Source organism: Protopterus annectens, chromosome 4.part1 (assembly GCF_019279795.1).
Source record: "Protopterus annectens isolate FY-2018-M chromosome 4.part1, PAN1.0, whole genome shotgun sequence".
Lineage (NCBI taxonomy): Eukaryota > Metazoa > Chordata > Ceratodontiformes > Protopteridae > Protopterus > Protopterus annectens.
Genome location: NC_056734.1, coordinates 824,323,895 through 824,342,900, shown reverse-complemented (window position 1 = coordinate 824,342,900; position 19,006 = coordinate 824,323,895). Strand labels below are relative to the sequence as shown.

At 36.7% G+C, this 19,006-nt stretch overlaps 1 protein-coding gene across 9 annotated transcripts in view; it reads left to right on the top strand.

Moving 5' to 3' along the window:
* The first annotated feature begins 2,040 nt into the window (after nt 1-2,040).
* Nucleotides 2,041-19,006, top strand: part of GIGYF2 (GRB10 interacting GYF protein 2) — a 2,932,407-nt gene continuing 2,915,441 nt past the window's right edge. For 5 of the 9 annotated variants that reach the window (XM_044070589.1, XM_044070593.1, XM_044070590.1 and 2 more), the window contains exon 1: nt 2,042-2,191. The gene's annotated coding sequence lies outside the window, so the exon portion shown is untranslated. Of the gene's footprint in view, nt 2,192-19,006 lie in introns of all 9 variants that reach the window. The other 4 variants (XM_044070588.1, XM_044070594.1, XM_044070595.1 and 1 more) reach the window with 4 other exon arrangements.

Here is a 19,006-nt window from a genome sequence, read left to right as displayed (position 1 = left end):
GCAAGGCAGAAGAGCCTTCAGGTGAAGTCCTATAGGGAGCAAAAAACAAAATTAATATCAAACTCCTTTCCCAATAATGAAATTCTGCTTTTGACTTGATCCTGCAAAAACTTTCTGTCATCCTTACCTGCACTGAAAGAGAATTCCATAAGTGCCTACTCTTTGAACTCTCTTCCCAGTGAAATCAGAAAAAAATAAGATATGAAGTTCCTTAAAATCCCATCTATTCGATCAATTCAGTGTATTTGATGGAACCTTCCTTATTCATCATTACACTCTTAATAGAACCAAGTTAACTCCTACACCTGAAACACTCATATGTACATACACAGCTCAGTATGTCCTGTTTTAATAACTTAAACAGCACACTGCATACCATTACTATGAGATTGCCTGCATTCTGTAACAATTGTACATATCATATCACATGTATGTAATATTCCAAGATTATGTATTGTTCTAACTGTAGTCTGTTTTGTACATATATGGACAGTTCATGGCTGAAAAGGACCAAACGACCACTTACCCATCCAATCAAATGCTAAAATTAATAAATAACTGCACACATCCATAAATCAGGATGAAGTTGATCTTAGGGGAAAAGGTCAGCAGCTTTAATGACCTATTGTCCTAAAATCAGAATTTAAATTATGCTAGAATTTAACGTTAAATCTTGTTTTGGTTTATCATATCATCTGTTGTGGTGGATTAAGTGGACTTTAAGCCATTCAGTTGCCGTTTTACCCACATTAACAGAACCTGCTAGAGGGACAGAGTTGTCTCCCAGAGGTTACCACACCTTTGGAACAAACTCCCACTTTGTGTCAAGCAGAGAACCTCATTGGCCCTCTTCAATCGCAATCTGGATGATTGGATGGGTAACCGTAAATTCACCTCAGGGGTTCCACCTATGTCCCTCTTGGACAAGGGTGACAGGTGCTGATCATGCATATAAGGGTAAACCTTGGGTAGGTTTGTTAGGTCCCTAGGGTCATTAGCCTAGTAACCTCCTATGATCCTATTTTTAGCTCTCTGCTTTGATTTGTTATGAGCCTTCTATGACTTGAGCTAACAAGTTCACAGGTATGAAGTCAAACATGAGGGAGGGTCACAGTTTCAACCATGGACCTCCAGAATTAGGGAAAAGTAGAAATTACTTTTGTTGGATAAGGATTAGGAATACTTTTTAAATACTAGTACTATTCATTGAGAGTTGATTGGAAAAGTGGATGAGAGTTAACACGTTTTCTGAAGTAAAAAAAAAACACAAAAATGTGATTATATTTATTTACTAAAAAACGACAATTTTTCTCATAAAAATACAATTTCAGGACGGTACAGGAAAATTTTGAGTCAAAATCAGGGAGCGTTCCTCTCAACTGTCAATGATTTTGACTTAGATTTTGCTCTGTACCTCTTAATCCCTCCTAAAATTGGTGACTTTTTCAGAAAATATAGTGAATTACACTTAATAAATAGCAATAATTAGGGTTATGGGCTTCTTTTACTTCAGAAAATGTATATTAATTCACATTCTCTTATTCTGTCAATGTATTCTGCGAAGGGCTTTGACCCTGATAAAGTATCAAGTTTAGTGCTAATGATTTAAGAGTCCCTGACCACTGCTGAATTTGTCCCTGATTAGTTGAGAATTATGTTACGGATGGCCTTGAAAATATACGGACAGCTGGGAGGTATGAAGGACAGTGTATAGCCAGTAAGCTGGCAGAAGAGAAATGTTAAGATATCACGTATGTATCATTAATACCGCAATTACGATCTTGTTCCACCATTCACACGCACACCTACATGTAAAATACATTTGGAAGAGAACAAATATTAACATACTTAGCGTGATTACGATGTTACATTACCTAACTTTTTCTTCAATTAGCAATAGATTAAAATAAAATTATCAAACCGATGATCAGCTGTGGTGGTAAGGAAGTTCACTTTCACCTCAGTTCCAAGTTTCTGCTTAAAACAGAACCACTGTCTGTACCACCTGCCAACACGTGGAAGGAACCCAAGAAGTTGAACAACTGTTTCCAAAAAGTGACAGTGCTTACTCCTTCGCGTGATGACGCAAAGAGCGTAGTGACGTACGACAGCCATCTTACTGAATTTGGAGAGTATCAGCAACAGCAGAGTCGACTTCAGGAACTTGGAGTTACCCCTTCAGAGCACCCAGGTATGAACCACGTGTCGTTACAGTTCCGCCACTGTCTTTGTTTTCCTGCTACCCTTCTGGGCTTTACAGGTCCACTGTCCACTTCATCGCATGGCACTATGGGAGGCCACGCAGCCTGGGACTTGGGGTGACTGGTGGAAGTGTTGGGCTCCGGGCCCCGGGTAGAGGGTGTCGTCCCAAGACAGGTGGACACCTGGCCTGCAATTCGTACTGCTGCAGCCCGAGAAGAAGGGTTGTGGAAGATGTATTGTTTCTGTTGCCTTCAACAGAAGTAGTTATGTGTCCTTTTTCGCTGCTGTTGAAAAGTGAGTCTTCCCTGTCCATACTAGTGCGGTGCTCCCTCCCTTAAGAACATACCTTGCTGAAGTGTCTTACCCCCTAGCTGTTCCTCTGTAGGAAGTGTTGTACCATAGGTAAACACTGGTATATTCCTTAGTCAACGTCTGCTGGTAATTCAATGATAGGTGTTGCTTCTTTATGAAGGTTGTCACCTGCACCTTGCTTGTATATTTGCAGCCTACCCCCTTTCCTCCAAACCCTACTGGCTTGTTCATTTCAGTTCCTCTTTTTAATGCTATGCTTTTCTGTATAATTTCATAGCATAACTAGTGGCTTTTGCTTCTGATTTTTTTCCAGTTATGTTTTATTTGGGGGAAACATTACACTTCCATTCTAAATATGATGCTGTAAAAGTTTTCATTTACAGTGTCCGCCTGTTAGCCTTCAAAACCATTTGAGTCTGATGAATTTTTTCCCCAAAATCACTTTATTAATTTTTTTTCAATAATACCAGTATTACAACAATCAAAGACATAAATCTACAATACATACAGAAGACATAAAGCCTAGAGACAAACTATATACATTAGAAGTCACTACTTCAGCAGACAAAAGAGAGAAAACTTCTTAAAAGTAATTGAAAGAAAAGAGAGTGTAAGGGGCATCATTTATAAAGAGATAGAGGTAGAAATTGAATCACTTGCTATAGATATGTATACTACAGATATATTTAGGTGTAAAGACAGGAAAGGAGATGAGCTGCTTTTAATGCAAGCTCTGCTTATGAAGGTCTTTTATAACAGGTCTGTGTGGGGTCTAAGTCTGATGAGTAGGGTTGCCACCTTTCCAAATGGCCAAAGTGGGACATTTGTGCTACAAACATCAGATTTTGCAGGGCAAAACATACCCACTGCCAGTACAAAGGACAGAACTTCAGTTGTTTGCCTGAATAAAAGTTTATTCTTGTAGCATTTTTGTTTCTTATTCTGTTTCGTATAACATGTAGGTGTTTCAGATACAGAATAACTGTTTTATGCAACTATTACATACAATATAGAAAATACTTTTGTCCTAAAATCTCAGGACATTTGCCATTTTCTCACAATATTTTGCAGGACACAACTGCCCAAAGAGGGACTGTCCCTCGCAAAGTGGGACAGGTGGTAACCCTACTGATGAGCGTATTAAAGTTACAGCTGTCTGCATTTACTGTAGTGATTTTAAATTGGCCCATTTTGGGTGCCGTGGATTACCAGCTTAATAAATGCAGTACCTTTTCTTTCCTTGCTTAAATTTCAGTGAAGATGGTTGTGCTGTATTTGGAGGATTTTGTGTGTGACAGAGACAATATGTCCCCTTTTACGTTTTTCCTGTTGGTGTGCCCAGCTCAAAGCAGAGCTCATTTTGTAATAAATGTCTTCCTCCATCCAGTCAGTGTCCTGTATATAGGCTGCAGTACTGTGATTGAGTCTCCTCTCCCCGTCTGTGTTTATTGAGACAATAGTAGTACTGTTAGAATCTGTTTACATTTAAGAGTAGTGATTATTGTATGTATACTTGTTTCCTGCTAGCTTTTTTTATGCATCTGCTATGCCGACATTTACCATGCCAGTAATCCATCTTATTCCCAAGAGGTAGAGAGAACCCCTTCATCCTGGTGGGCACAATGAACTTGTATTCTTGCTGGCATCCTGATAGTTGAGGGCATTTGCATAGCTTTCTTTTCCTTCCCGTGGGTGCTGATGTGGGCATATGGACTGCCAGTGCCTTGCGATTTGATAATGCTCTCTTTCTTGCTTGCAGGTAAGGACTACCCTCACAAGTATGCATGGCCTGCCCACACCCTAGACTGACCTCTCTCTCAAGAGTTACCGCTGCACCCAACCCTTCCAAGCATGAGGTCTGTGGTTTGTTTGAGCTGCAAGCATGGCTGCTGTGGATTCCTGACTTTTCCATGTGTGCCTAAGCTGCTAATCGAACTTGGGGTCACCTTAGTTGTAGTCAAGGCTTTATCATGTGTAACCACTCTTGTTCCCATGCTAGTCACTAGTCTATCATCAAACCTTCCTGAAGTGGACTTAGGCCTATTTGCTCTGTTGTTAAGACATACCGATAGTCAAAGAGGCGAAGTCTGGCTGGGGTGGGGGGGTCATATTTCAGAATATGTTGCACACACTTCTCGTATTTGTATAGGCTTTATGTGGGTACTACCATTATTCACATATCTCTGAAAACACACTGGTTAATTTGCTGCTGTAAGTTTGTATGCAGTGCAGTTATTGTTGTGATCTGCTTAATAACAGCTGGATGTGGTCTGAAAAGTATCAGCACTTTTGCCTAGTTAAAATGTTTAACTATTTCTAACCTCTTAATAGTTTGTACCTTTGTGGACTTTACTGAATTTACTTTGGACTAGTTCTGAAAATGGGACTTGTCTTAGTGGTTTATTTATTTATATATTTTTTTGAAAATGGACATAAATGATTGCTTTATTTTGGTTAAGCATTGGTAGATATTGTAATTGTCTGAATTGGCAATATATTTTACAAGTTTACTCTCCCATTGGGAGTTGTCTGCATTTCTTATTTTTACATTAAGAACCTGTATACCGGTGGCTGATCGTGTTTTAGAAACTGAATGGTGTTAATATTGTTGGCCTTAAACTATATACACCGGGGCAAAATGCATGCCAACATAAATGTTGCTGGTAATATTTCTAGTTGATTATTGTGTGGCTGCATTGTTTTACCGTTCAGCAGTTGAAGCTGATCCTAGAGTGGTAGGTAGCATTCCTGTTGTGTATTTTTTGTTCTGCTTATGTTATTCAGTAACGCAACTTCTTGAGTTGTATGGTTTTAAAACTGTAGGTTGCAGTAGGGGTAGTATGGACAAGTGTCATTTTTGTAAAAGTATGCAATAGTAGAGTTGTTTTGCAAATTTATATTGTCATGAGTTTTTCTGGAGATACTTTTGGTGATAAACCATTTTAATCCCAAAAGGGTTGTTTCTACTTTGCAAAACATAAATGTTATTGATAGTCTAGCCCACACCCAATGATCATCTTCTAGACTAGAGAAGTGTACACATTCCATTATATGGAGTACGCTTGTTGTGAAAGCAAGTAGTTACAAAAACAAAACACTGCACTATTTTTGTACTTAATAGTAAAAAAATGCATGATAGTCACAGGTGTTAAATCTATATACGTATACATTGCTTTATATGCGCAAATTGTATATGAATACACACTTTCTGTTCTTTGAGATTGACAGAAATTGTTTTAGGTTCTATATTAATAAGCCATGAAAGAAGCAAGTTTGTAATTTTACTTTTACTAATGATGGATGGATTAATAATCATTTGAGCCTACTTTCTTTGCTGCATGTAATATTGTAAAACTAAATTTGATTTTGAGAAATGTAGAGATGTTGGGTTTTTCAGAAAATGCTAGAAGAAGCAAGTCATCCCATACCCCAATACTTCCATATGTGGGGAATATAATTCTTTTTGATATTCTCTATTTGTCTCTATTTGTGTAGTCAGTGCTTTGGTTGTAACAGTATCCAGTTGCATTCCTTGTAAGTAATCTTTTATAGTTGGCTTTGAAAAGAAAAGCATGTTTAAAGGGACTATAAGTTTATATGATTTGATAGTGCTGTTATGTAATTGGCAGTATTGAAATCTAAAGTGTATTTGCAGATAACTTTTGTATAAATAAGTAAAGGACAGACTGTGCCAATTAGTGCTTAGATATGAAGGCAATTGTATATTAAACCTTAGATGTGGTCTCTTTACCTCACTACTATTAATTATACCTAAACAAGTATAGATACTTCTCTTGTTAATTTATACTGCTCCCTTTTAGAAGTAGTACTAGAAATTACATTATTTCTGTTTAATCACAGATACTATAAATGGCTAAGGGGGATAGCTGTGGGGTCCTCAGAAGCTCCAGCTTTGCCAGCTTAGTAGTAGGTTGGTGGGAAGATAAATTTTGAGTAAACCATTATGCCAACCTCCCACTGGTCTTAAAAAAGCAGATGGATCCACCTATTCAAATTTAGTTGTGCCATCTCTGCTCAGCCGCTCTTTAACCTCCCATACCAATTACGTTTGTACTCAAGAGCTGTAATTTACTAAAATGAGCAGAGCACTCGCCTCATAACTTTCATAACGGTCGCCTCATAACTTTCATAACGGGCGGGTGTAATTTATTAAAATAGATGAGCATTAAGTTGCAAAAAACAGTGAGCATTATAATTTAACTCAAAGCATTTAGATCATAACTTGTATAAACTGGATTTTGCTAAAAACATTGTTTATCATTGGCGGTTTGTCAATGATTTTTTTTTTTTTTTTTTTTGTTATTATTAGCAAAGATCAACTAGAACTCTGACACCAATCTCATTTTAGCCAGTGTTAGTAATAGCTCCAACTTCTTAAAATTTGTATTAGGAGGTGAAGGATACAAACTTTGTTTCCTATATGTACATTTAAATTGAGACACTAATAACAATACATTTATAAGTAAAATCCATTGTAAGAGTACCTTTTCCAACAGTTACCTTTACCATAAAAGTAATCATCCTAACTTTATAAAGAACAACATACCTAGAGATCAGTGGACAAGTGAAGATGGTGACATTTAGAAGATATAAACTTTATTAACTGCCTTCTTTAAAGAAAGAGGCTATAGAGTAGACATGTTAAAAATGCCCAGGAAATCATTTCCAAGTGATCTAAGCAATTTGAACCCCTATTCGTTAAAAGGTTTCAACAAAAAGATGAAGAAAAGTTCTACAGAGGAAACTGGTATGGGTAGATATGAGCCATGTAAGTGTCTGTGGCTAGTACTGACATCAGAAATATGATATCTAATAACTGGAAGATTATAGAAGGTATTAGAGAGCTAGTTGACATCCTGGGACAACAGTATCCCTTTGCTTATAAAAAAGAACAGTAACATTAAACTGAAGTTACATGACCACACTAAATTTGGGGCTCCAAATACCAGCAAAAATAAAGGCACTTAAGTGCAATTGTTGTGCTGTTTGTAGGTTTGTATACAAAGGGTCCTATGTGATGTTAGAACATTTACAGTACACTATAGAAATACCCGGAAGATAAACTTGCCAGACTAAAGGGATATAGTATACATAGCTTTTGTGTTTAAGCTGTCCAAGTTACTATGTAGGCAAGAGCACTAGAATGTTGGGCACCAGGGTAAAGGAACATCTTTATGATATTAAAACAAAGAATGAATGTAATGCCCAATGTAAATGTGCTATTAGGTGCAATAATTCTAAGGAGTCTCTCTCTGCAGTGGTAGAACACATTCCTTATGACTTAAGGGAAGGAAATTATAAAAATCAGGTGGAGCAAAAAGAAACTGAATGGCAAGGAAGATTAGAAGCAGTTAAACCACCAGGTTTAAATGACGCAATAAATGTTTTCTAAAGGACCATAGGTTGGCTAAAGGAATTTAAATACTAAAGGGTTAAATAGTGCTAATTAACATTAGATTTGTTTTTAATAGTATTTTTATTGTGGTTGGTTAACATGATTTCTTTCTCAAGTATTTAACCACCTGTATCTTTTGAGTAATTAATTTCTGAGGAAGTCTATTGCTATTGATGAAAGCATTTAATGTAACTGCATTTCATGCTAAAGAGTTATTTTGAGGCTTGTCTGCTGCTTTGACAGTGGCTTTAAGTATTTAATTCTTTGCTTCCCTTTGGTGGCTGTTGGCCCGTAGCCAGGAGTGGCCTTAGTTCATTTGGCACCCTAGGCAAAAGGGTACCCCGGCGCCCCCTCCAGACTACCTGGTGCCCCCCATCCTGGTCTACCTACACCAAATAATTACTAGAAAAGAGCCCCTGGTAGACCGGCGCCCTAGGCGGCCGCCTAGTTGGCCTATGCCTAAGGCCGGCTATGCCCGTAGCCACATCCTAAACTTGTTGCATTCATTTGCTTGCTTTAAACGGACCCAAGTCCGCCTGTTTTGATGCAACCAATAGCATTTTAGCTGTTCTGTTTTTGTAGCAGTCAGATGTTACAGCTCCCTGACACCCACCCCATTATTCCGTAAGTAAGAGTACACTAGACTTCATTAACTTGAAGTGCATTGGACAATGTGTTGCCCAAGTCTTGGTACACTAGATTTTGGTTTGTTGCAGGTGTCTAGTAGTACTGTATTTGGAGTTGTTAGACTTGGGGCAGGTAGTGCTTCAAATTTGTGCAACCTCAGATGTAATATGTTCAGAGTCTGAGATGAGCCTTAACAGCAAAGGTTCAGTCGTTTTCCTTTAAAAAACACGGATTCCCATTCCTCGATTTTTTTGTCAGTTGCTATGTTCTATATTGATATTCATAACTTTTGTATATGGAAGATATTTCATTATAGATCCATTTTGTAAAAGTAGGTGAATGTACATGCTCATTACTTTTAAAGTTTTCTGGTATGTTATGCTTGTAATATTAAATCAAAATAATCTGAACGGAGGATGAGTGAAACTTTGGTATTGATAGAATAAAATTGTAATGTGTAACATATTTGCATAAAAGAACAGAATGTAGAGTAGCTAAAGGTAAGTTGAATTGGAGATGTGGGTTTGAATTCCCATTGGTTTCATGTTTATCAGCAACTTGAGCATTTGTATTACATATATAGAACTGCGTGGTGGTGCTGCGGTAGCGTTGTCGCCTCACAGTAAGACGTCCTGTTCAATTCTCAGCTAGAGCGTCTACTGTGTGGAGACATGCGTGAATGGGCATACCTTCGTTGAAGGTTGTGCGTCAGGGCTGGCAACTCGGCACGTAAAAATCTACTGCAAATCATTAGCGGACCGGAGTTCCGCTGTGGCGACCCCCAACCGGGAAAAGCCGACCAACTGTAACTTTATATTTTCTAGTAATTGCTTTTTTTGGTTGACAGCAGTGTTAAACTCAGTAAAGCCTTACTATATCTAGCCAACTACCTTAGTTATAACCACATATTCACCCAAACATTTCTGACTGTACACTACAGGGAAATTTTAAAATCTGCCAACTTTTTACACTCCCAAAAACGTGTTCCCATTTACCACTGTCATTTCCATCATACCCCTAGCATTTACTTCCTGCTTGAGGAGAAAATTCTCTAAAGTCTGCTTAAGGTATAAAAATACCTATGCAAACACCAAGTAAAACAAATTGTAAACATTCCATGCTTTGTTACATACGTGAGAGCCATACAGATATCCTCCATTGTAAATTGCCTTTCCAGTCTTTTCTGTCTCTGTTAGTTATCGCGTAATATTTTACGTATCCTACCAACCTTTTCTTAACTGCAACTTCCATTGCAGATCTGGTGAAGGTTTTTGAGTTTAGTCTTTTATTTAGCAAGTCAAGTTGGGAGGCAGTGCTTGGCCTCACCTTACTAGTTATCCATTCCCTCTCTAATTTGATGCTTATACCTTGGTTCCATTGCCACTTTGTTCTGTAAGTTATTCCAGTAAATTCCAGCCCCCTCTTGGTTATGTAATACCCATAATTGCAGTCATCCCTATTGGCAAAATCTCCTCTCTCCATTCCTGTGTTAGTTCTTGAAATACTTTTTGCTGCTTTATGAATGTAATATTCTGTATGGTTTTCCTTAAGGGCCTGCATACAAAATCCTGCATTCTACTTTTCCCAACCCTCCCTCCATTTTATTGTCATCTCTTTTTGTGATATATATATGCGAGCCTTTACTGTGCAGGTCTTAAGTATGCCTTCAAATCGGGTAATACAAGCTACTTTGTTCTACAAGGAGTATCAACTTGCCCCACTTAACTCTTGTCCTCTTCATCACCAAAATAATTTTTTCTGTTTGTATAAAATATATATATAAAATGCCTGACTAAACACACCTTCACTGATTATATCTTACCATCCAATCCAGAGTTTCCAGTTTCTGAGCTACCTTTTGTTTAGTCTTTTCACAGATATTTTTAGCTGCCAAAAGATTCTCTTTAATTCACATATGTAAAAGAATACTTTTTTAAATTCCTAAACCAAAATATTTTATCTTGTGTCCCAGTAAGTGTTGGTAATGCTGAACCAATTAATTTATGGGTACATAGTTTACCCCTGTAATCTTTGGGGGAATCTAAAATTTATGGAGATATTTTAGATAAAAAAAGACTTGAAACTGTTCCACAATGTAAATGTCCTTTTCCTTATCTTTCTAGTACAAAATTTAATTTGCAATAAAGCAAACCGTTCTTGATTTACAGTACAATTTTTTTATTGACAGTTGTTTACTGGAAAGTCCGATGGGACACAAGTGCCCCTTTTTAGCAGAGAAAAGCTCCAGGCTAACCTAGTTAAATCAGTCAGTGTTTATAATAAATTTATAATGCAGTTTTAGTGAATACATAACATGTTAGTGTAATGAAATTTGTAGTGATATTCACAAACATTAATATGTCATTCAGTTTGTGATTCCCCTGTTTTTTCTTTGCCAATGACATTAAAGTAAATAACTGGGAAAAAGAGTACAACCATACCTTGTTCCTCTGTTTAAACACAACTTGTTGGAGAGAGACCCTTCCACCTTAATTCTTGCTTTAGACTCTATACACCCTGCTAATAGCCCTATTATTTCAAATGCTGCCATTGCCCTTCTCAGAGCTGAAATTTAATTGATTGGTTTCTCTGCATCAAGATCCACCAACAATATTGGCATTTTCTTCATTTCTATTACTACGTCTTTTTTATTTCTTCCCTGTTTTTTGAACTCTCATTTTATCCCACTCAGTATCTGTTCAATAGAAATTTCTGTCTTCCCTAAATAATTCTTGAATCATTCCCTTGGTAATTCTTTAAATTGCTTTCATTTTAACAGATAAGTAGTAAAGCAGCAGTGTCTTTTTTTCTCCTTCATTTCCCTGCATGTTTCTTTGCTTTTATTGGTGCATGCTCTAAAATAGTTATGGATGCGTGTTAAATCTGTCAGTTAAGTACACACATTCCTGAGAAATATTTTGTCCAGTCTAGCCCAGTTATTGTACCTTGGGGGAATATGTGAATTCTGAGTTCACATTTTCCATACTAAATATTCTCATTTCTTCAGAAATCTACTTTTTTTGTTATATTTCCCCTTCTAGCTCTGCCTGTAATTTAATGATGCTCAAAGCTGATTATTTTTCCCACAATTCTCTCAGTGGCAAGGTACAATGATTATGCAGGCCAGCATGTAGCTGTTCCATCTAAAACCACTATTATGGAGTTTAGCTCGTAACTTCCAGTACTGAAAGTGGGAAGAGCATGAGATTTGTGACAGTTTTTCTCCTCCCATTTCAGATGTGTTCATCTCTAGAACCATGGGGTTTACTCTGAATTCAAAAACAGTCTGTACTAAAGATTTTTAGTGGTAATATTCTATGGATTATAGGTCTTAAACTGGATTTTATAAGTCACAGGAAGCACAGTAACTTAAGATGGCAATATTTTGTAGACAGCTTACAATATTTCAGTAACCTCAAGTTACATGCATATTGTTGGCAGCAATTTGTATCCATCTGAAAACTTTACTGTTAAGCAGTTTTGTATGTGCCCCTAGGTTGTTGAGATGGAAAATATTACATTTGACAATATACATATATGAACAATTAATATATGTGTACCTCCACTAGACAGAAGAAAAAATTTAGCTGTCTTGCCCTTCATGTAACCTTTAAGATGAAATCTTTCATTAACATATGCAGTGTGGTTTTGAAATTATTAATGCAAATATGAGTATGCAATATTAGACCCCTACCGGCATCCATAGGATGTAACTAGAAAAACAACCGGTGGTGTTATGTTTTAATGAGAGAACAGCTTACTACCGCAAACCCACCAATGTCTTTTTTTTTTACTCTCTATTCTATTACTATTAGAGCCTATAGCAGTCTGTATTACTCCACCTTTCCTTTGTGCTTGATAGACTGATGAGCGTCCAACCTGAAATCATTTCTTTGTTAAATTCATATGCTCAGTTCTTTGCACGTGTGTCACTTTTAACATTACAGTATCTGTAATGCCATTTACTTATTTTTTGTCATTTGCTAACCAGATTGGTGAAGTAATGCTGACCCTTTCAGTCATGACCTGGCTTCAAAGAGCAGAAGGACAGTCTTAAGTTATGGAGTGTGATCAAAGCAGAAATGGTTACAGTGTTGTAGTGTTTATTACAATGTTGTAAATACAGAAGCAGGCACACGAGTAATGGCTCAATTTGCATTGTTAAAAACTTTGATTATATACTTGATATGGCAAGTTCTGTGGTAACAGATGGTTTTAAATTTTGTAGCTATGGTTTGATGAGATGTGACACTGGAATTTTTATCCACTGTCAAAAACAGGTGCAAGTTGTTTACTCTTGAAGGTGTTTCCTTAGTATAGTTTTGAATGCCGGTGTTCTGTTGGTTTCTTACATCACCTAGTAATTTATTCCAACTATCAGCACCAACACTGGAGAAGGCTGTTTCTCCAGTGATTGTCTTGAAAGGGAGTCTGACTAACTGAGGCCTTCTTTACGGTTTCTTTTTGTATAGGCTTTTTCTCATATTGCTGACATTTTCTTCTGTAGGGCCAATGACCTTGTCCTAGTATTTTAAAAATGATACTACTCTTAAGTAGTGTCATTCTGAGTTGTAGGGAGCCAACTAATAGTTTTTAACACCATTTACTAAATTACTACTCAAAACACAAGTAAACATACATTAACAGAAAAGAAAGCCATATTAACAATTTTTATATTTCATACATTCTGCGGTGGTACAGTGGTAGCGTTGTTACCTCACAGCAAGAGGTTCTCCCATTCGATTCTCGGCTTGGCTTGGGAGTGCCATCTGTGTGGAGTCTGCATGTCCTCCCCGCGGTTGGGTAGCGTTAGAAAAACATGCGTGCGTAAATGGGCGTGTCTTTGTTGAAGGTTGGGTGTCGAGCTGGCACCTCCGGCGTTTCGTAAAAATCTACTGCCAGTCATTAGTGGACTGGAGTTCTGCTGTGGCGACCCCTTACCGGGAAAAAGCCAAAAGACAAACAACAACAGTGTGCATCACGTCTTTAACTGTCATCAGTCCAACATTACATAATTTATTTCCGGCCTTCCATTAAACCTCTCTCCTCCTGCTCCTGAATGTTCTGCATGTATTGTTCCCACAATTTCCATGTATTTCTGTGTACTTTGCTCTTTTTCTTTTCTGAAGATCTCTGTTCCAGTTCTTTTCTCTCTCTCTCACACACACATTCAGTACTTCAAGTAAATTGACTTTAGACTTTTGAGTTCTGTTTTCTAGTAATTGCATTTTTTTTTTTTGCAGCCAACATATTTATACTAAACAAGGCTATGCTGTGCCTAGGCAATTCAGATTATGTCCCAGCTCACTTCATTAGTTGCAGCTATTATCTCACCCACTGTTTCTGACAGAGTACTCTAGGGGATTTTTAAAATCGGCCAGTACACTATACTCTCACAAAACACAAGTTCCCAGTTATCTCTCCAACATTTGCTATCTACCCAAGGAAAAATTCTTTTGAAATCTGCTTGTGGTATAAAAATACCTATGCAAACACTTCCAAGTAAAAGTCCTAAACATTCTGGACTTTGTTGCGTACTTAAGAGCCATACGCTGTTCCTTCCATTGCTCCCTTGTAGATTGCTTTTCCAGTCTCTCTCCCCAATCTTTTGTAACCTTCTCTGATTCTTATAATTATTGTGCAGTATTTTAAATGCCCTTCTAATGATCCCATTTTTAACAGCAGCTTCCCTTTCTCTTTGCCTATACACTGATATCAATTCCTTGTAGGGTCTTGTCTTAATTATTACTTGTTGAGCCTCATCTACCTCTAACCTTAGCATAATTTAATTCTTCCAGAAATATTTTTATTTTTGCTCTTTCGGGATGTCCACATTTCTCTGCTTTCATACACATTTTAATAAAAATTTATGAAATCTCCAATACCTCTACAGGATCTCTGTGTTTATTATAAGTTCCCAAAATTCAGCAACTCTACTTTCTATTTTCTATTGCCTAAGCTGTTGTGCTAAAATGTATTGCTCTCTGGAGTTATCAAAGTATAGTTGTTGTTGTTTTGTCTTTCGGCTTTTCCAGGTTAGGGGGTCGCCACAACGGAACTCCGGTCCGCTAATTATTGGCAGTAGATTTTCAGGAACGCCGAGGTGCCAGCTCGACATTTAACCTTCGGCGAAGGCTCATCCATTTACGCATGTCTTTTGAATGCCCACCCAACCGCAGGGAGGGCATGCAAACTCCACACAGAAGGCACTCCCCGCACTCCAGCCGAGAATCGATATCGAAATATAGCTGCTTAACAGCAATCTTTTTAAACTCATGTATTTTATCCAAATACTCCCTTAGTTTCTCTCTAGCACTCTGCAGTTGTTTCTTTTTGTTCTGTTAGAGTCTCCTTATTCTGTAATACTTTGACCTTCATCAGACCCTTTAAATAATTCCCATTACTTCTTAACTATCTCTCTCTCTTGTTTCTACCCTATTTTTAAATTCTGTTGAATTTTATCCAACTCATTGGTCATCACTTCTGAAGTAATTCCCATCTCCTGTAATGCTCATTTTCCACTGCCTATCCTTAATTAATTCCTCACTTTTGACAGATACAGTAGATTCCGTGTTATCCGCCCTCTCTCTATCAAATTTCTGCTGTACCCTAGCAACAGACAACAAAACACTTTGCCTACTCTGGGCTAAATAATGACAGACGAGTTTTAGACTTCATGTTCATTAGAAAAAATGCATACTAACAAAAATCCTGTTCTAGCTGATTTATAACCTATAGATGTTTTGTATGCTTTTTCTGATTTAACCAGTTATTCTTTTGTCTGGCCTAAGGTCTGGTCCCAGCAAGACTGGCTAAGAGGGAGTCTACTGTATGGGAAAACAACAGTGTTTCATTTTCACTTCATTACCCTTCATTTTATCATTTTTTTTATTGATGCATAATTTAAAATAGTTATTGGATGTATGTTGAAGCTTTCAAATAAATGCACAAGTTCCTGTGAAATAAAATTTCTACCCAGTGTAGCCCAGTTATTGTACATTTTGGGAATAATGTGCAACTTCTGCCAGATTTCTTACTACTGAATTCACGTCTTCCATACCAAATATTTTTTTAAATTTCTTCAGAAATCTACCTTTTGTTATATTTTTCCTCCAAGTCCCCCGATACATACTAACTATTGCTAATAAAGTTGCAGTCTCCATCTATAAATAATCCCTACTGAAAGCTGATTATTCCTCCCAGAATGTTCCTGTATTCAACCAAAAACTGCTGGTATGAAGCTTAAGTACACTCCAACACAACCTTTCTCCCTTGCTAATAGCCCCTTTCTAGTGCAAATAAATCATTGTCTTTTTTCCTTATCACTGTTGGCACTCCTCTACCAGTCAGCATTATTACTCCACTTTTTGTTTGTTCCTGATTGCTCTATGAAATATCTATCCTGAAATCCCTTTCTTTGTCAAATTCACAAGTTAATTTCTTGCCAAATGCGTCTCCTGCAGCATTGTTTTTTGCACTGTGCATTTCTTAATATAATTCAGTACTTTTTCCCTTTTTCTGAGCCTGTAAGGCCATTTATATTCCAAGATAATATAGATAGCGTAGCCATCCATGATAAAAATCTATTGTTCCCACCTAATATGGATGACAATTTTTCTTTTTTTTGAATGTTTATTTCCAACTTCACTCTTACATGTGCAAACTAATGCTTGGCAGGCTGATGCTTTATAGTTACCCCATTTAACGAGAATTGTCAAACAAGAAACATTATCTCAACACCTTCTTCCCCTGTAACTTTGAACAAACAAAACTGTGTACATCTTCAGAATGAAGTTTAATCCTCCAGATAGAAACAGTTGTCCCAAATCGACGGTTGCACCCACATGCCTAACTTTTATAAAAATGTGCTAGGACTCCCATAACTACTGGAACAGCTGTATAGATGTTAAGCGCTTTCATTCATTTTAATACCACAAACTTCATCAGAACAGATGACAAATTCAGCACCAGCTTATTTAAGTTAAAAACATTAGTCATCCAATAAACAGTCATTGCCGATCAATTATTAAAAAAATGAAAGAATTGGAGACCCTGCTTAAAAAAGCAACATTAATAACATGTATATTATAAAGTAAAAATGTTACATAAGATTGAATATATTAAATGTCTATTGAAGAATATATATTAATATTAATATCCCATTTAAAAACCCTTACCATTTTAATTTCTAAGGCAGTGTTAAAAAATCTCCTATATAGAGGTCTTGGTTCACAGAATCTAGGACAAAAAACGACAAATTTCCTGAAGTCCCTACATTCGTAAGCATGCTTGCCAAAGCATTATTAAAATCCTTTTTCTTTATAGCCAGTCGATTTGTTCATAAATCCTTTTGTATAAAGCTCTAGTACTTTTCCCTACATAAAATGTTTACAATTTGTACAGGAGCCTAAATAAACTATTCCAGAACTTTTACAGCTAAACCTACCCTTACTGTGAACAGTCTCTTCTTGAGGTGATCAAAGTAAATAGTTTGTGATGAATCAATAAATCTACACTGCACTTATAGTGCCACTAGGGGATGATTCACCAAATTCTAACATAGATTTAGTACTGACCACTTTTTTGTAAATAAAAGAAGGGTGGTCCCCCAATACTCTATTCCCTAGAATAACCTTCCAGTTATTAACTAATACTTTTTTGACTTCTTGTGAACCAACACAAATGGGGACAGGGAAAGCAAACTTCATAGATGAACAGTCCATTGGTTCTTGTTATAACACTGATCAAAATGGGTAAAAATCTATCCACCCTGGCTTTTTTAATTTCTTCTTTAATAGACAGTAACTTTGCATATGGATACCCTCTCTGAACAAACATAGAAATCAAGCTGACTCTCTACAAAACAATTCATTATCAGAAACAAGTCTACTTAGGCATATGATCTGTCCATGTACCAAATTGGTCTTCATAAATGTGGGGTGCGTACTATGAAAGTGCAAAAAATGTTGGTGTAGGTGTCTTTCTTAAATCTCTTTCTAGAACTTTTTATATCAATATCCATTGAAATGCAAAGTTCTAAGAAATTAACCTTAATATCTAACCATGCAGCATTAAAGTTGATGTCATCCAGGAAGAAATATAATTCTTTAGACCTATTCCAAATTAAAAAAATAATCTTATGTAAAGTCTATATAAAGACCACATACTTAAAACCTTCCAATGTGTTCAAAATCTACATCTCCCACCCCCACCAGCGTAAGACTAAAATAGCAAGGGCCGGTGCAACTTTTGTACCCATGGCAACCCCACGTTTGTTGATGATTTTTGTACCTTTGATCAGAACTGGAAAGAAAAGATTTCAGCGTTTGGAAAGCAACAAACAGAACCAAATGTAATAAACGCTGATCCCCTGTGTCTTGACATGCCAACCACAATGAACGGTCACAACAAAAACAGAAATGGAACCAATAAATAAAATCAAGAAGTTATTATCCAAAAGTTAAGCTCTTTCACTCGCTATACTGCGAGCTTCATCAGAACTCCATAAAAATGTAATAAACTTGTTTAAATAACCTCTTTGGCGCCAAAAAAGCGCTACATTAAAGCAACATACACAATAAAACACAACAAACACATTTGATAGTGTGAAATGCCATAAAACTTGAATACATGGCATAGACCAAAGAAATTCATTCTCCCTATCATAAAAATAATGTACTAGTATACGAATGTCAACAATTTATCTAAAATCTTATGACACTTAAAATCCATAGTTTTCAAAAGTTATAAAAATATTATTTGATAGTCATGTAAGTTGTAAAATTGGCTTAATGGTGATATAGTCGTTCAATCCTGGTGCATTGGAAGCATCTGTATATAACTGTCACCAAATTTCTTTATTAGACAATATTCCTTTGTAGTCTCCCCCTCTAGTGTCTATTTGAACACTGTCAAGGATGGCAAATTTAAAAAGATGTCTGTCTCCGCATTTTTTAATGTATCTATATAGGGCGTTGTTAACATCCTTGGTCTTTATACTGTATAAATGTGCGTTTATGCGTTTATTCAATTTTCTCTCTGTTTTTCATATGTAGAATCCAGAACAGGCTATACATTTAGCTAAGTCTATTACCCATCTTGTGTTGCAGTTGCCTTGTATAAATCGTACATTTGTCTTAATGTTCTCTAAAATAATGCTTCCTTCCTCTAAACTAGCATAACATTGCTTGCAACTACCGCACTTAGTAGTGTTTCTATGGGTCAAATTTCTAGTAATGCCACCTCTTTTTAATTGACTCTTGATGTTACGCCCCATTTTGTTGACAAATATTGGCTGAGTTCCCAGTATTTTGACTATATCCTGGTCTGTCTGTATATTATTCCAACTGTTAACCATAATTTTCTTAATTTTGCTAAAATGTGGACCGTATTCCAAAAGACAAGCTCTCCTAAAGTCAGTAGTGGATGTTTTGTTGTTGTTAATCTGAT